Here is a 14,350-nt window from a genome sequence, read left to right on the forward strand (position 1 = left end):
TTTTTTTTTTTTGTACTGCGGATTGAAGTTGGGACCTTGCACTTGTGAGGCAGGCACCTGCAACACTGAGCTAAATCTCTGGCCCTATAAAAGCTTTTTAAAAAGATGAAATCCCAGCTGCTGATTCTTTGCACTGTTTTCTGTGATATTTTCTGATATTTTTCAGGCTTTTGTTCATAAAATATTTGCCTACATCTATGTCTTCAAGAATTATACCTATTCTATCTTCCAACAGATTTAGTGTTTCTGTTTTAATATTTAGATATTTGATTCATTTCAAGTGCATGGGGAGAAATATGAGTCTAGTTTTAGTCTTTGGCATGTGAAAAGCTAGTTTTTCTGGCACTATTTATTTAAACAGCTATCTTTCTTCCAGTAAAGATGTTTAGCCCATTTGTCAAAGATAACATGACTGAGTGTGTCTGGAGTTGTTTCTACATCTTATAGTCTGTTCCGTTGATCCCTGGGTCTGTTTCTTTGCAAGGACCAGGCTGTTTTTATCACAGTATCTTTGTAATATAATTTCAAGTAAAAAATTGTTATGCCCATACCTTGCTTCTGCTTCCCAGAATTGCTTCTTTATTCTAGGTCTCTTCTGGTTCCAAATGAGTTTTAAGATTGTCATCTCTGGTTCTGTAAGATATGTTAGTGGTATTTTGATTGGAATTGCATTAAATCTGTATAAAAATTTTGGAAGTATGGCCATTTTTGCTATATTGGTTCTTCCTACTCAAGAACAAAGGATATCTTTCCATTTTCCAATATCCTCCATCTCCCTTTTCAGAGTACTGTAGTTTTTAATATAAAGGTCTTTTACTTTTTTCATTAGAATGAGTCCTAAGTATTTATTTTTTTCTTTTTTTTTGGTTGCCATCACGAAAGGTGTGGTTTTCCTAATTTCTTTCTCAGTGAGTTTATATGTGTACAGGAATGCTATTGATTTTTGAGTGTTGGACTTTGTATCTGGCTATGCTACTGAATTTTGTTACTAAACCTAGAAGTCTTTTGGTGGAGTTTTGGGAATCTTCTATGTAGAATATCATATCATCCACAAATAATGATAAATTCTTCCTTTCCTATCTTTATTCCTTTTCTTTCTCTTGTCTAATTGATCTGACGAGTGGTTCCAGAACTATGCTTAATAAGAGTGGTGATAGTGGACACCCTTCTCTTGTTCCTAATTTTAGAGTAAAAGCTTTCGGTTTTTGACCATTTAGTGTTGCCATAGATGAATTTTATCAGATTGAGATAAATATTATTCCAATTTTCTGTAGGGTATTTATCATGAGTAGGTGCTGAAGTTTGCAAAATGCTTTTTCTGCCTCTGTTGAAATGATCATGTGGTTTTTGTCATTGGCTCTGTTAATATGGTATATTACAGTTACTGATTTGCATATGTTGAACCATCGCTGCAACACTGGGATGAACCCTACTTGGGCATGGTGTATAATCTTCTTGATGATTTGCTGAATTCTGTTTGCCAATATCTTATTAAGGATTTTTGTAACTATGTGCATTAGGGAGATTTGTCTGTAGTTCTCTTTTATGCTTAGATCCTTTTGTTTGGGTATCAGGGTTATGCTTGCTTCTAGAAGTTTGGGAATATTGTTTCCCTTTCAATTTTCTTAAAAAGTTTGAGGAATGGTGGCATTACATCTTCTCTAAATTTCTTGTAGAATTCAGCAGTGAATTTATCAGGGCCTGGGTTTTTTTTTGGGGGGGTGGGTTTTTAATTACATCTTCAATATCATTGGCTGATATTGGGTTATTTAGAATCTTTATACCTTTTTATGTATCTTTGGTAATTCATATATATCTGTCCATTCCTTCTGTTTTCCATCTTATTAGAGTATAGGTTCTCAAAGTAGGAATTAATGACTTCTGGAATTCTGAATAATCTGTTGTAATTTCACTTTTTTCGTTCCTAATTGCATGGATTTGAGTCTTTTCTTTCCTTTTTTTTATAAGGTTGCCTAAAGGCTTGTCAATTTTATTTAGTCCTTTAAAGAACCAAATCTTCAATCCGTTGCTTCTTTGTATTATTTTCTTAGTCTCAATTGCATTAATTTCTGCTCTAATCTTTATAATTGCTTCCCTCCTATCAGTTTTGGGCTTGACTTGCTCTTCTTGTTCTAGAAGCTTGAGGTTCAACATTAGGTTATTTATTTGAGTTTGTTCTGCTTCTCTGACATGGGAATTTAATGCTATAAATTTCCCTCATAGGACTGCTTTCATTGCATCATATGAGTTCTGGTATGTTGTAATGGCATTATTGTGTAATTTTAGAAACTATCTAATTTCTTAATTTCATCTGTTCAGGAGGGTGTTAATTTCCATGTGCTTATGAAGTTTTGTGGTTTCTTTTGCCATTGATTTCCAATTTCATTGTGCTATGGTCTGATAATATGCATGGGATAATTTCAAGCTTTCCCATTTACTTAAGCATGTTCTGTGAGCTAGTATGTGGTCTACTTTGGAGAACATCCTATGTGCAGCTGAGAAGCATGTGTATTCTGATGTTGGGGATGGAACACTCTGTAGATGTCTACTAAGTCCATTTGTTAAAAAATTTGGTTCAGTTTCGGTATTTCTTTGGGTTTTTTGTCTAATCTGTTTATTTGTGACAGTGGGGTATTAGGGTATTACAACTGTATTAGTACTTATTTGATTGTTCATGTCTGTTAATATTTGTTTTACGTAGTTCAGTGTGCTGGTATTTGGTGCACATATACTTATGATTTTTATCTCTTCCTCTGGGGTTGTTCCCTTAACAAGGATATAGTGACCTATCATTGTCACTCTTAATCAGTCTTGGCTTGAAATCCATTTTGTCTGCAAATACAATGGCTACCCCTGCTTTTGTCCGGGTTCCTATCACATGGAGTATTGTTTTCTATCCTTTGACATTCGGTATGTGAATTTCTTTTTGAGTTAAATGTGTTTCTTGTATGCAGCATGTTGTTGGATCTTGTTTCTTGATCCATTCTGCCAATCTGTTTCTTTTGATTGGTGAACTGAGACCATTTACATTGGTAGTTTTAAATGATATGTATTGACTTATCCTTGTTATGTTATTTTCATATTGTTGGTTCTCTTTCTTTCCTCTCTGTTTAATAACTTGCCTTGTCTGGTGGACTCAGTCTGTTGGAGTACATGGTGTTATAGTTTTCATTATCCCTTTCTAGAATGTCTTTCAGAACACTTTGGAGGGCTAGTTTGGTAGTCGTGAATTTCTTCAGGTGTTCTTTTTCATGGCAGTATCTTATTTCTCCATCAATTTTGAAAGTCTTGTGAGGTAAATCAATCTGGGTTGGAGGTTGTTTTCTTTTAGGGCTGAAATTCTTCACACGAAGCTCTCTTTGACCTAAGCATTTCTGTTGAAAAGTCTGTTGTAATCTGATGGGCTTTCCTTTACAGGTGATTTGTTTCTTTTCTCTAACAGCTTTTCTTTTTTGAGACAGGGTCTCACTACATAGTTGAGACTGACCTGGAACTCACTATGTAGCCCAGGCTGGTCTCAAACTCACAGCAATCCTCCTGCCTCAGCATCCCAAGTGCTGGAATTATAGGCATGCACCACCACGCCTGGCTTAACAGCTTTTAATATTCTGTTCTTCTGTTGAATTTCTGGAATCTTGACTATTATATGCTTTGGGGTAGTTTTTTGTTTTGTTTTGCTTTTTAAACCACGGCTAATTGGAGTTCTATATGCCTCACTTCTCTGTACATCAAATTCTTTTTCCATGCTTGGGAAGTTTTTTGCCATTATTTCTGTGAGCAGGTTTTTTATGTCATTTGCACAATCTCCAACTTTTTCATTAACTACAATCAGTGTTATGTTATTCTTCCTTGCATCGTCTAGCAGCTCTTGGATTGACTTTTCATGATCTCTTGCTGCTTTTAAGAAATTTTACTTTTCATGATACGTAAGTGCAATCCTGTCTTGTACATCTGACAGGCTGTCCTCACATTGGTTCATTCTGCTGAATATACTTTCAACAGAATTTTTTAATCCCTTGGATATCTCATTGAATCTGTTTCATGGATTCTGTTTATTTCCTATGATGAGCATTCATGGTTTCCATCATTTTCTTAAGCTCTGCTATTTTTTATCTGTACCTTCTCTAGATCAGTAATCATGCCTTCATTATGCTCATTATGTCTGACGTTATCTGAGAAATTATTTCTGATTTGATTTTTTTTCAAAAGCCACATTAATCTGCTTTGTTACTTTCCCTGTTATCTCTTCAGAGTATCCAGATGGGTGGCTTTTGAATTGTCCCACTTCACTGCCCCCTGGGTTTGCCTTGGGAGAGCTGGAAGTCTGGGGTTGCATCATCTTGCTTCCACGACTTCTCATTTTTTCTTTTCTTTTTAGTTTAATTCATTCATTGAGGCTTATAAATTGTCTATGGTAGTTATCTTTATTGATTTTATCAAGAACCCTTAGGAAATGACTACATTGCACAAAAGGCTTCCAGGTTTATCTGACTTTTTGGGTTTTGAGTCTGTTGCAACAGCTTACCTCTTCAATTTATTGGGAATGAGAAGTTACTGCATATTTGGCTAAGCCACTGGTTCACTGGCACTAACCTATACTACTGTTTATGATCTTCAGACAATTTCAGACTTGGAATACAAGGAAGAACAACTAATTAAAACAATTATGTCACTTTAGCTAAAGTAGTACAATCAGCAATAACAACAGCATCAAACACACCCTAGAAAATGAAAAACCATGATAACTCTTAATTTACCACCTTTAATCATATGAACAAGATTTGTAGTTATATAACAAAATCTAAACCAACCTAGAAAATTTTGTACAGTAAATATCCTCTCCCTCAGGGGAGAAAATTTTAAAGGGCTCAGGGGGAAAATATAGAAACAGAAGAAGAGAAAGGGATTAGAAGCAAGGCTGGAGAACAAAGGAAGATTATACAAGCTTTGAGAACTGGTGAAGAAGACAGGAGGGAAAGAAGGAAAGAAGAAACAGAAACAAGAATAGAACAAAACAACAACAACAAAACTAGAAACAATGTTCACCCTCATATAGAAACAAGAACAATCAAGAAAAAGAGGGGAAGTAGAAAAAAAATTTTTTTAATTTTTAAAGCAAAGAGAAGCAGGAAAAAAATGTTCACTTCAAGACATGTCTCTGCTGTCATTGGTAGACAGAGAGGGCAGACAACACCCAGATCTGTGTTGATTGATCTCAACAAGTCAGCAGTAGAATTATAGTAGTGGTGGATAATCCCAGGAAATTTAGGCCTTTGGTTCCACTGAAGTTCAAGTTGCTTCTGGTTTCTGGCTATGAGGCTTGGACCTGAGTTTTTCAATCTACAATACCCCAAGTGCCTCCTGCCAGTTTGAACTCAGCTCCCTGACCTCCTGCTGGCTTGAACTTGGTTCTACCTCACCCTGACACTTGGAGCCACTAGATGGAGCCAGCCTGAAGCTGCTCTGAGTTCTGACTTTAGTTGGTCCTTTTCCAAATGATTACTAGCCAATCACCCTCTTGTGAGGGGCATCTCAACCTGAATAAGTTGCTAGCCACTGCAGTCTGCTGCATCCACTGGTTTATTTCTCTGTGGAGGCCTCTGGGGTCACCAGTAGTCACCATACCTCTGCAAGTTCAAGCTGCTCCTCTCATACTGTAAGCTAGGGTTCAGGGAGAAAGTGCTGTTTGCCACCTCCCTCTTCTGCATTGTAGACCCTCTCTTCACTCTCCTTGTCGGTCCTAATTCTCGCTTCAGATCCTTGCTGGGTCCTGGGGACCCACTTCCCTTCTCCTTCTCTTCCTCATGTTGCTGTAATTACAGCATCTGGATTCCAAATATCAGAGAGGCTGTTTCTTTGCTGCTCACCATTCCACCATCTTCCCAGAAGTCCTGTGACATTCAATTATGGGCATTGTTAAAGAGGCACAAAGGAGAATGATTCAGAAGTAGCAGGAGGAATGAAAAAGAAATGTACCCCACCTCCAGGCCCCACTGCACAATGTTGGGGAGAAAGCACCACCACCAGAACCAGAAGATGCCTGCCCCTAGGACTGTCCTATGGGGAATGTCCTGGGGCACACCAGGGTCTTCATTAGAGTGAGACAACCAGAGCCAAGGCAGAGAAGACAGAATTATGCTGTAATGGACAGTGAGTTCCACTCAGCCTGCTTCAGTCCATGATGACCTGACTCCTCTATTGTAGGCCTCTGGTGAGGCAGAAGCACCAAGATGAATTGGCATAGCAAAGGAAAGCCAAAGAAAGACTGACCCCTAAGAAGCCAGGAAGGAAAGCAAGCCTGAGAAAAGTCATACCCTTCCATATAAACCCCTCCCCCAGGGACCTACTTCTTCCAACTATGCCTCACTTCCCAGTAGCCCATCCAGATAAGAACTCATCAATGGGTTGATTGATTAATGAGGTTAGAGCCCTCAAAAATCCATCATCTCTGAAGTCATCTGTCTCTTAATTCAATCAGCTTGAAAACCAGGATTAAACCTTCGAATGTCAATCAAATCTAACATCATTTTTAATCACTGCATAATATCCCATTCTAGAAATATACCATAACACATTTCCTATGAAAGGACATTTATATTTTTCTGCATTGTACACATGTCATTTTATATATTAATTCTATTATTCCTTTATAATTAATTCCAAGAAATTGCTGGCCATATAATATGTACACTCTCCAGGTTTGATGTAGCTTAACAAATTATCCTCCAAAGGGAACATACAGTTAATATATATATTCTCCTTTAGCACAGAGACTGGGACATCTGAGGGATACAAGGAGCTCTGTACAAGAGAAACGCTTACTAAGATGCCAATATTTATTGAATGTCTATTGTCTGCAGAACACTGTGCCAGGTGCTGGTGAGAGAGATGAACAAGACTCCTATACTTGTTCTTATTCTTCCTTCCCCACTGTGGCAAATGACACTTAGCTCTGTACAAGAATTCACATCATAACAGTGCCATGAAAATGACACCAAGAAGCAGTCAGGCGACAGTGAAGTCGCATGTCAGTACTGATGGTGCTACTGTCACTCTCTGGGATGTTTCTCTGCTTTCCCTAAGGCAGACAGCCGAAGAGCCTGAGACTTGATTTCCCACAGTCCCTTGTAGCACAATTCGGTTCTGGCAGACTGGAGGGCAACAAGGGGCAGAAGCCACTGGGCCCCATGACAACACAGGTAAAAGTACACAGGCATGTAGGCTTCCACAAGGGCGGCGGCAGCAGACAGGCTAGCACTGGCGGAGCCACCCAGAGGGACATAGGGGACACTGGTGCAGCCACAAGGGGCTTGCTGCTCACTTGAGTCTGTCAGCCCCCTCTTCTTACTCTAGCTATTCCATTGCAGGTTAAGTAAAGGTTTAAGCAGGTTAAGACGCTCTCTTCTCTGAGTTGTTCCCTTCTTTCATTCTCTTTGCCAGTATTTTCTTCCCAGGATAGCATTATTTCTTGTGGCTGTGATGTTGTACAGAGAGGGAGGAGAAAAGAAATTAAATGCCCAGATGAACACCTCCCTAGAAGTCTCCCAGGGTTCCTTGGTGTGTGGCACCACCCTAACTTCCCCAACTATGTGGTGACTTTGAGGGCTTCCCCAGGAAATGCCCCTGTTTTCAAGCAAGGTGTGTGATCCGACATGCTGACTGTGGCTTTTGTGATTGGAATGTAGACTCTTCCTCCTACAGGATGGTTCCACGGTAGAGCATTCATCTGACAAGAAGAGAGACAGGATTTTGGGCCCCATTCATTTCTTAGGGAAGGCGCTCTTATGCAGTCAACTACTAGACAACAGTACATAGTAGGCCTGATGGAAACAGAGAATCAAAACAGAAGTAATCGGGTATTTTAAGGAATATTTCCATTAAAAAATGTGCCATATTGTAACAAGTGAGTGACTGTCATACAATGCCTTTCACACCTTCCAATGTGTGTGGAATACATTAAAAAATAAGTCAAAGTTTCTTTTAATAGTGCATTTGTAAAATAAACTCTCAACAGCATTTTTCGCTCTTGACAGTCTGAATAAGTATTTTTTTTAATGTAACCATTCTTGAAAATGTTTTAAGGTTGTCCTAAAAACATATGCTTTGGCAGACCATATTTCTCTCCAAGACAAAGTTAGAGCAACTTGATTTATACTGGGGAGGCTGAAGAGAATATAATTAGAAAACTTGAGTTTGGGGCCCTATAGGCTCAAATCTTCCAGTTCTGCAAAACCAAAAGGTGCCCCACCCCAGCCCCTTGTCCTAAATGACAGGACACAGATAGGTCTAGTAGATATGCCCAAGGTGACCCTGTCACCTAGGCCTGGCTGTCTCCCTCCCTGGGCCCTGCCAGCAAGGCCAAGGCTGGGGTCACAGTTCCTTCACTTGCCCAGTTTCCTCCTTTGGGCCTTGGCTGGAAGGGCAGTTTCTGGATCAGGAAAAAAAAAAAAACTCAATCCTAAAATATTACTAATTTGAAAACCATCCACCAGATTTTCCCTGAACATCTGTGGGGCCTTAGTTAAGAGCAGCGATGAAGGCCAACAAACCCTATGTCCAGCTATTTAGAAGTCATGAATCAGAGTTCACAGACTGTGGAATGAAAACATGACCTGTTTTGCCTGATCCATACATCTTCTCCGCAACCTGGAAAGTCAGGGCAGGAAGCTGGCTGCACAGGGAGTACCAACCCTGCCAACAGCGCCCGCCCCTCCTTTTCCACAGCCAGCTCTGCATAGGGATTCCTCAGACCAGTAGGGGGCAGTGCAGCTCACCCTGCCAAATCCGTCCATGTCACTCAAACTGCTGTCCTCCCCACGGAGAAGTCCCAGGGGGTGCTCTGGAGATCAGACAGGGACCCCACATCTAGCTGGGAGATGGCTCAGTGCCTGTGATGTCATTTATGTCAGCTTGACGGGCCACAAGGTGCCCACATGAAGCATCCTTCTGGGTGTTTCTGACAGTATGTTTCTAGAGATTAGCTTTGGAGTTGGTGGACTCACTAAAGTCAACCCCTCTCCCCAAAACCCTCGTCCACAGAACCAAAAGCAGAGGAAGGAAGAAGGCAGCCCTTTGTGCTTCCTGCCTACCTGCTTCTGCAGAGGCCTCTCACCTTTTCTCCTCTGGTCCCAATGGCATTTATACCATCAGCTCCCCTGGTTCCCAGGCATTTTGCTTTGGACTGAACTTTACCACCAGCTTTCCTGGCTTGCCGCTCACAGACCACAGATCGTGGAATTTATAATCTCCATAATCTCACGGCCACATTCTCAAAATAAGACAATAATTTACTCTCTCTCTTCCCAGCTCAAAATCTAGAAGGCTGCCCTCAGTCCTCTCGCTGGACCCTTCCTCTGAGCTCTCCCTCTCATCGCACTGGATGGGACACAGCCAGAAGGCCAGAACAGGGCTTCAAAACCACAGAGCCCAAGGTAGGAGCCCCCCCGGCCTGGATCTAATTCATAAATTTTTACTCCAGCCTCTGAGTCTAATCTTCTCATAATGGTCTAGAAGCAGCCTGTTAAAAAGTAAATTCCTGGGCCCAAACCCAGACCCATGAATTAGATAGTGTGGACTTCCCAGAGATCTACATTGTTCAACTCTCTTTCCAAATCACTCTTATTCACCCTCAAATTTAAGAACGTCAATGAAACAGCTAGGATTTAGAGGAAAGGGTCCTGCCTTTTTCCCGGAGTCCACGCACTCCATGGCTGCTCCCCATCCAGAGCCACTGTCAGCTGGACAGTCCGTAGGTCCTCTGGAGGCTGAGCCCAGATCCTCAACCGGTGTAAGTTAAACACTGACCACGCATCCTCTACAATTCCAAGAACACAGTGACTTCATCCTGGCAGGCTGCCGTGGGAATGAGTAGGCTACGGCTTCCTGCTATCAGTTACCAGTCCCTGGCAGCCGGCTTCCTGGAAGCACTGTGGTCTCCTGAGGAACCATCTTTTGGAAAACGCACAGGATGACCCAATAGAAGTGGCTGGCTTTTTAAATTATTAAACTGTGGTGCTATTTAATTCCTGTTGCTCTTCCCTTTCACCTATCATTGAGCAGTGAGCACTCTGTTTATACCACCTTTCAGGTAGAACAAAAGTCATGAATGAGAACTCCAGTAGTCTAACGGGATATGGCTCTCTGTTGTAAGCAGCAGGAATGGAGAGAAGATGGCTCCTCTCTTTTGCCCCCACCTTTTTTTAATCCAGAGGCTTAACTTTAAATATCAAGATCCAAACCCCAAGGATCAAAAGAAACTGATAGCATAAACCAACGTCTTAGTCAGGGTTTTCCAAAGGAAAAGAACCAACAGGATACTCTGTCATCATCGACTATTAAAATTCAAAAGATGTGATAAATTAAATCAATGGTCTTCAATTTTTTCTCTCATACTTCCTAAAAGAACTTAGAAAATGTATGAACCCCAGCACAATTCAATTAGACTCCTAAAAGTTTCTGTTATAAATTTGAATAGCTACAAAATATATACTTTCTAGCATATTATAAATATTAATTTTTTAAAATCACATTTTATATCCAATGTATTACTGGGATTCTGAGGGTCTGTGGGCTCCTAGTGATTCTTTCCAGGTTCTTGTTGTCCTGAACAAAGAACTGGGCGAGATAAAAGGTAGGACAAGAAGTACAACCTATAGAGTGAGGATCAATTTTATAGATCACACTATAAAAGAGAAAGCACAGTGACCAGGGCCATCCCTTCTATCTCCCATTCCTCAGGCTGACATCAGATCTCAGCCATCCTATCAAAAGCCTGCTTGCTTTCCAGTCAGAAGGAATGAAGGAAACACTTTCTGGTTAGTACCAGAATCAGGGCTTGGAAAGTATATTCTGCTCACATGCCCTGGTTCTCCGCGATTGACAGGTTGCTCCCACTTGCTCAGTAGCTGCCACACACTAATCTCCTGCCTCAAATGGACCCTAAATCCTAAGGCAGCGTCACTCACGCTCACTTAAAAATCACAACAAACTCATTTGTGAAAACTGGAAATTTTGTATCATTGTTTTGAACTTTAAAGTTTTCCAGATTGAATTATCTTTCTGTTGATTTGTATGTACACACCTAAAGAAATATATAGCATATTTGATAAATCTAAAACATACCAAGTAAGGCTATGTAATTGGACAATTAAGCTAAATGAATTGGTGGACCTTTTTAAATTAGTCCATGTATCTGTGGCTGCTGTTATCAAAATGGAACAGGAATGGGCATCAACTCTATTTCTGTTTTTCATTTTTATAGATATTAGCCCTAAGCACCCTTGTTTAATTAAATAAGTAATAAGTATGTTAGGCATTTTCTTAGAGAAAAGTTCTCCTGTTACTTGAATGCACTCTTAGTTATAAATCAGAAAGTACACAATAAATTATTATTAAAACCCTACTTTAACTGCCTGTTAATAACTTGGTTAGGTCCCCTTGTGAATTTTATTGAAAGCAAAGGAAATGAAAATCATCTAATTTATGGCAGGGACAAAAAATATTGTTAGCTAGTAACTAGGGTCCCTCGTTTTCTTTGTTTCTAGGAAATATGACTAAATAAGATTCAACCAAGATTTTTCATTGACTTTTTTTTTTTTTTTGTACTCAGGACCTTGTGCTTACAAGGCAGGTGGTGGCACCACTGAGCTAAACCCCCAACCTTATCCTTGACTATTGTTCATTCTGTTACTCTTTTACTTATAGGCATCATGCTTGTGGAGCTAAAATACATTAACTGAGATTAAACACAAAACATAAAATTATAACTCAGCATAATGCCAAATTTAAAAATTTCATTTTTAAAGGGCACCTCAAAATGCGTATAAAGGCTAACAAAAGGACAGATCCAGGTACTTCAAGATATGTGCAGAGATAGATGATAGATAGATAGATAGATAGATAGATAGATAGATAGATAGATTTAGACCCATGGATGATTGAAGACAATTACATTTATGTAATTATCCATTTGCTAGACTTAAATGAGTATATTAACATCTAAAAGAAAGAGATTAACTCTGATTCAATCAAACCAGTTTTCTATTATTCTGCTCGATGCATAGTAAATTTGCAATTTGTGAGAAATTTTAATTTGTTCTTGACCCTAGATAGACACTGTACTGTTAACAGTATAAGTACTTTATATAAATTGACAGCAGGAGAAAGAATTTGGTCACTAATTAGCATAGGCTTATGAAAAGCACATGAAGGATCATTAGACACATAATTTGGAGTATAATTTGCAACATATTCCTGTTAAGTTACTGAAACTTAACGCTGTGGACAGAATCGTGTCTCCCCATAATTCATTTTTTGAAGCACAATGTAGTAATATAGTAACCCAATGTTACTATATTTGGGAAAAGGGCCCATAAGGTGACAAAGGTTAATGAGATCATGAAGGTGGGGCCCTAATATTCCTTTCTAAAAAGAGGACGAAGACTAAATGTAGTGCATAGCACTGCCAAGAAAAAGAGACCAGAGTCTGTCTGTCTGTGTCTGTGCCTCTGTGCCCTCCTCTCTCTCTCTCTCTCCCCCTGATACAGTGCAAAGGCAACCATCTGTCAGCCAAAACAAGTCCTCACCAGAACCCAACTCTGCCAGCATCCTGATCTTGGCCTTCCAACCTCCAGAGCTGCAAGAAAATATGAAAAACTATAATAGTACATAAAATCCTAATGAGATAGTTGACAATGTGAAATAGGATGAAAAGGGCTAAAGATGTAGGGAAAGTGGGAAGGGTAGGGGGAAAGGTAATAAGGGGAAAGAAAAAAATATGAGAAAATGAAAAAATAGAAATAAAGTGTTTGTAAATGGGGAGGGGAGGAGGAGGTGAAGGGAGGGCAGGAACAAGGGGAAAAAATGAGAACCAAGACCTGTCATGTAAAGGTACAAGATCCCAATAATGAACGCAACCGTACTGTATACCTAAAATGTACCAATAAACTCAATGAGGAAAAAAGGAAAAGAAAAGAAAATAAATGTTTTAGTTTAAACATCCCAGCCCATGGTATTCTGTTACAGCCACCCCAGCTGACTAATCCACGGACATGACAGCATAGATTCACCTGATCTGGGTGAATTTTCAAGATGAATGAAGAGACAATATATTTTGGATATTGACTCTGCATCTGGTTACCTCTTGAAATTATCTTCATGTATTTCAAATTTTAATTAAATATTCCCAGTTACTACTAATTACCATAGCAAAGTACTAGGGACTTATCTTAAGCTAAGTATGATATTAGGTTCTTAGTAAATTTAATTGTATTTCTCATGTAAGTAGAAAAGTGGCTGATGAATGACAGTGAGTGGAGATCTGCAGCTTCATAAAAATGAATATAGATATCATACTTTATTGTTAGCAAAATTAATGTATTTCTCCTATGAATTTGAATACACATTTAAGAAAGTATAAAATTTTAACCTACCTTAACGTGTTTCTTTTATTAGAAAATGCAGCATTGTTATGCTAGAAGAAATTGTAGGTCTATTCACATTCAAATCATGCAAATTATACTACTGAGACAGAATAAAATTCAGACAAATGAGAGCATTCACTGAGCTGTTCTCACTACCGAGATGGTGCAACTGTAGAGAAACTGAGATTCATAGCTGCCTGGCATTTTCCAGCATGCTTCTCACAAATCTTGGGTTGTTCGAGATAGACAGATAGCTAAAGCACTGAGGCCACACGTGAGTTTGTCACCTGGATGAATAACAGGCTGCCATCTTCATGATTTCTAAGATGCACTTGCTTTTTTGCCTGTTTTATTACCTTCTTTGCAAGTAGTGAAGATACACGATCCCACACTTCGGTTCGCCACCTTGATTAAAGGAGGTTTCCTCTCAATTACCTATCACTTGAGTTCTCTCTGCTTAGTGTCCCAGGGGTTTCTGTCCCACACAAAGGACCCCAGTAGGAGCTGGGTGGGATGCAAGCTGTATCACTGTATTGTAAGGCAGATGAAGGGGGGCTGCAAAAGGGAAGGTGGAGAAGGAGCAGCAGCCTGCTGGAGATACTTCTTCAAGAGGAATGGAGAGAGAATATACTTGGATACGGACTCTGTGTCTGGATACCTCTTCAAATGTATCCCCAGTTTTAGTTAAATATCCTGACCATTACTAATGATCACCATGCAAAGTACTAGGGGCCTACTTTAAAATAAGTAATATCAGTAGGTTCTTAATAAATGTATCTGCTTATTTAAATTGTATTCCTCATGTGATGGCTATTAACAAACCATTTTATACACAAAACTGGGACTTAAAAGTGATAAGTAATTTGCCCCAGATCCCACAGCTGGTAAGTGCCAAAGCTAAATTCAGTCCTACCCATCTGACATGAGAT

General features: G+C 39.5%; 1 long non-coding RNA gene across 1 annotated transcript in view; it reads left to right on the top strand.

The window, feature by feature from the left end:
* Positions 1-12,675, top strand: part of LOC104869038 — a 23,112-nt gene extending 10,437 nt beyond the window's left edge. Inside the window, exons 3-4 of the long non-coding RNA XR_782173.3 lie at positions 9,307-9,431; positions 12,546-12,675. This is a non-coding gene — a long non-coding RNA (uncharacterized LOC104869038). The remainder of the gene's footprint in view (positions 1-9,306; positions 9,432-12,545) is intronic.
* Positions 12,676-14,350: the final 1,675 nt, after the last annotated feature.

The sequence above is a fragment of the Fukomys damarensis genome, unplaced genomic scaffold, assembly GCF_012274545.1.
Source record: "Fukomys damarensis isolate Sample0158 unplaced genomic scaffold, DMR_v1.0_HiC HiC_scaffold_4, whole genome shotgun sequence".
Taxonomy (NCBI): Eukaryota; Metazoa; Chordata; class Mammalia; order Rodentia; family Bathyergidae; genus Fukomys; species Fukomys damarensis.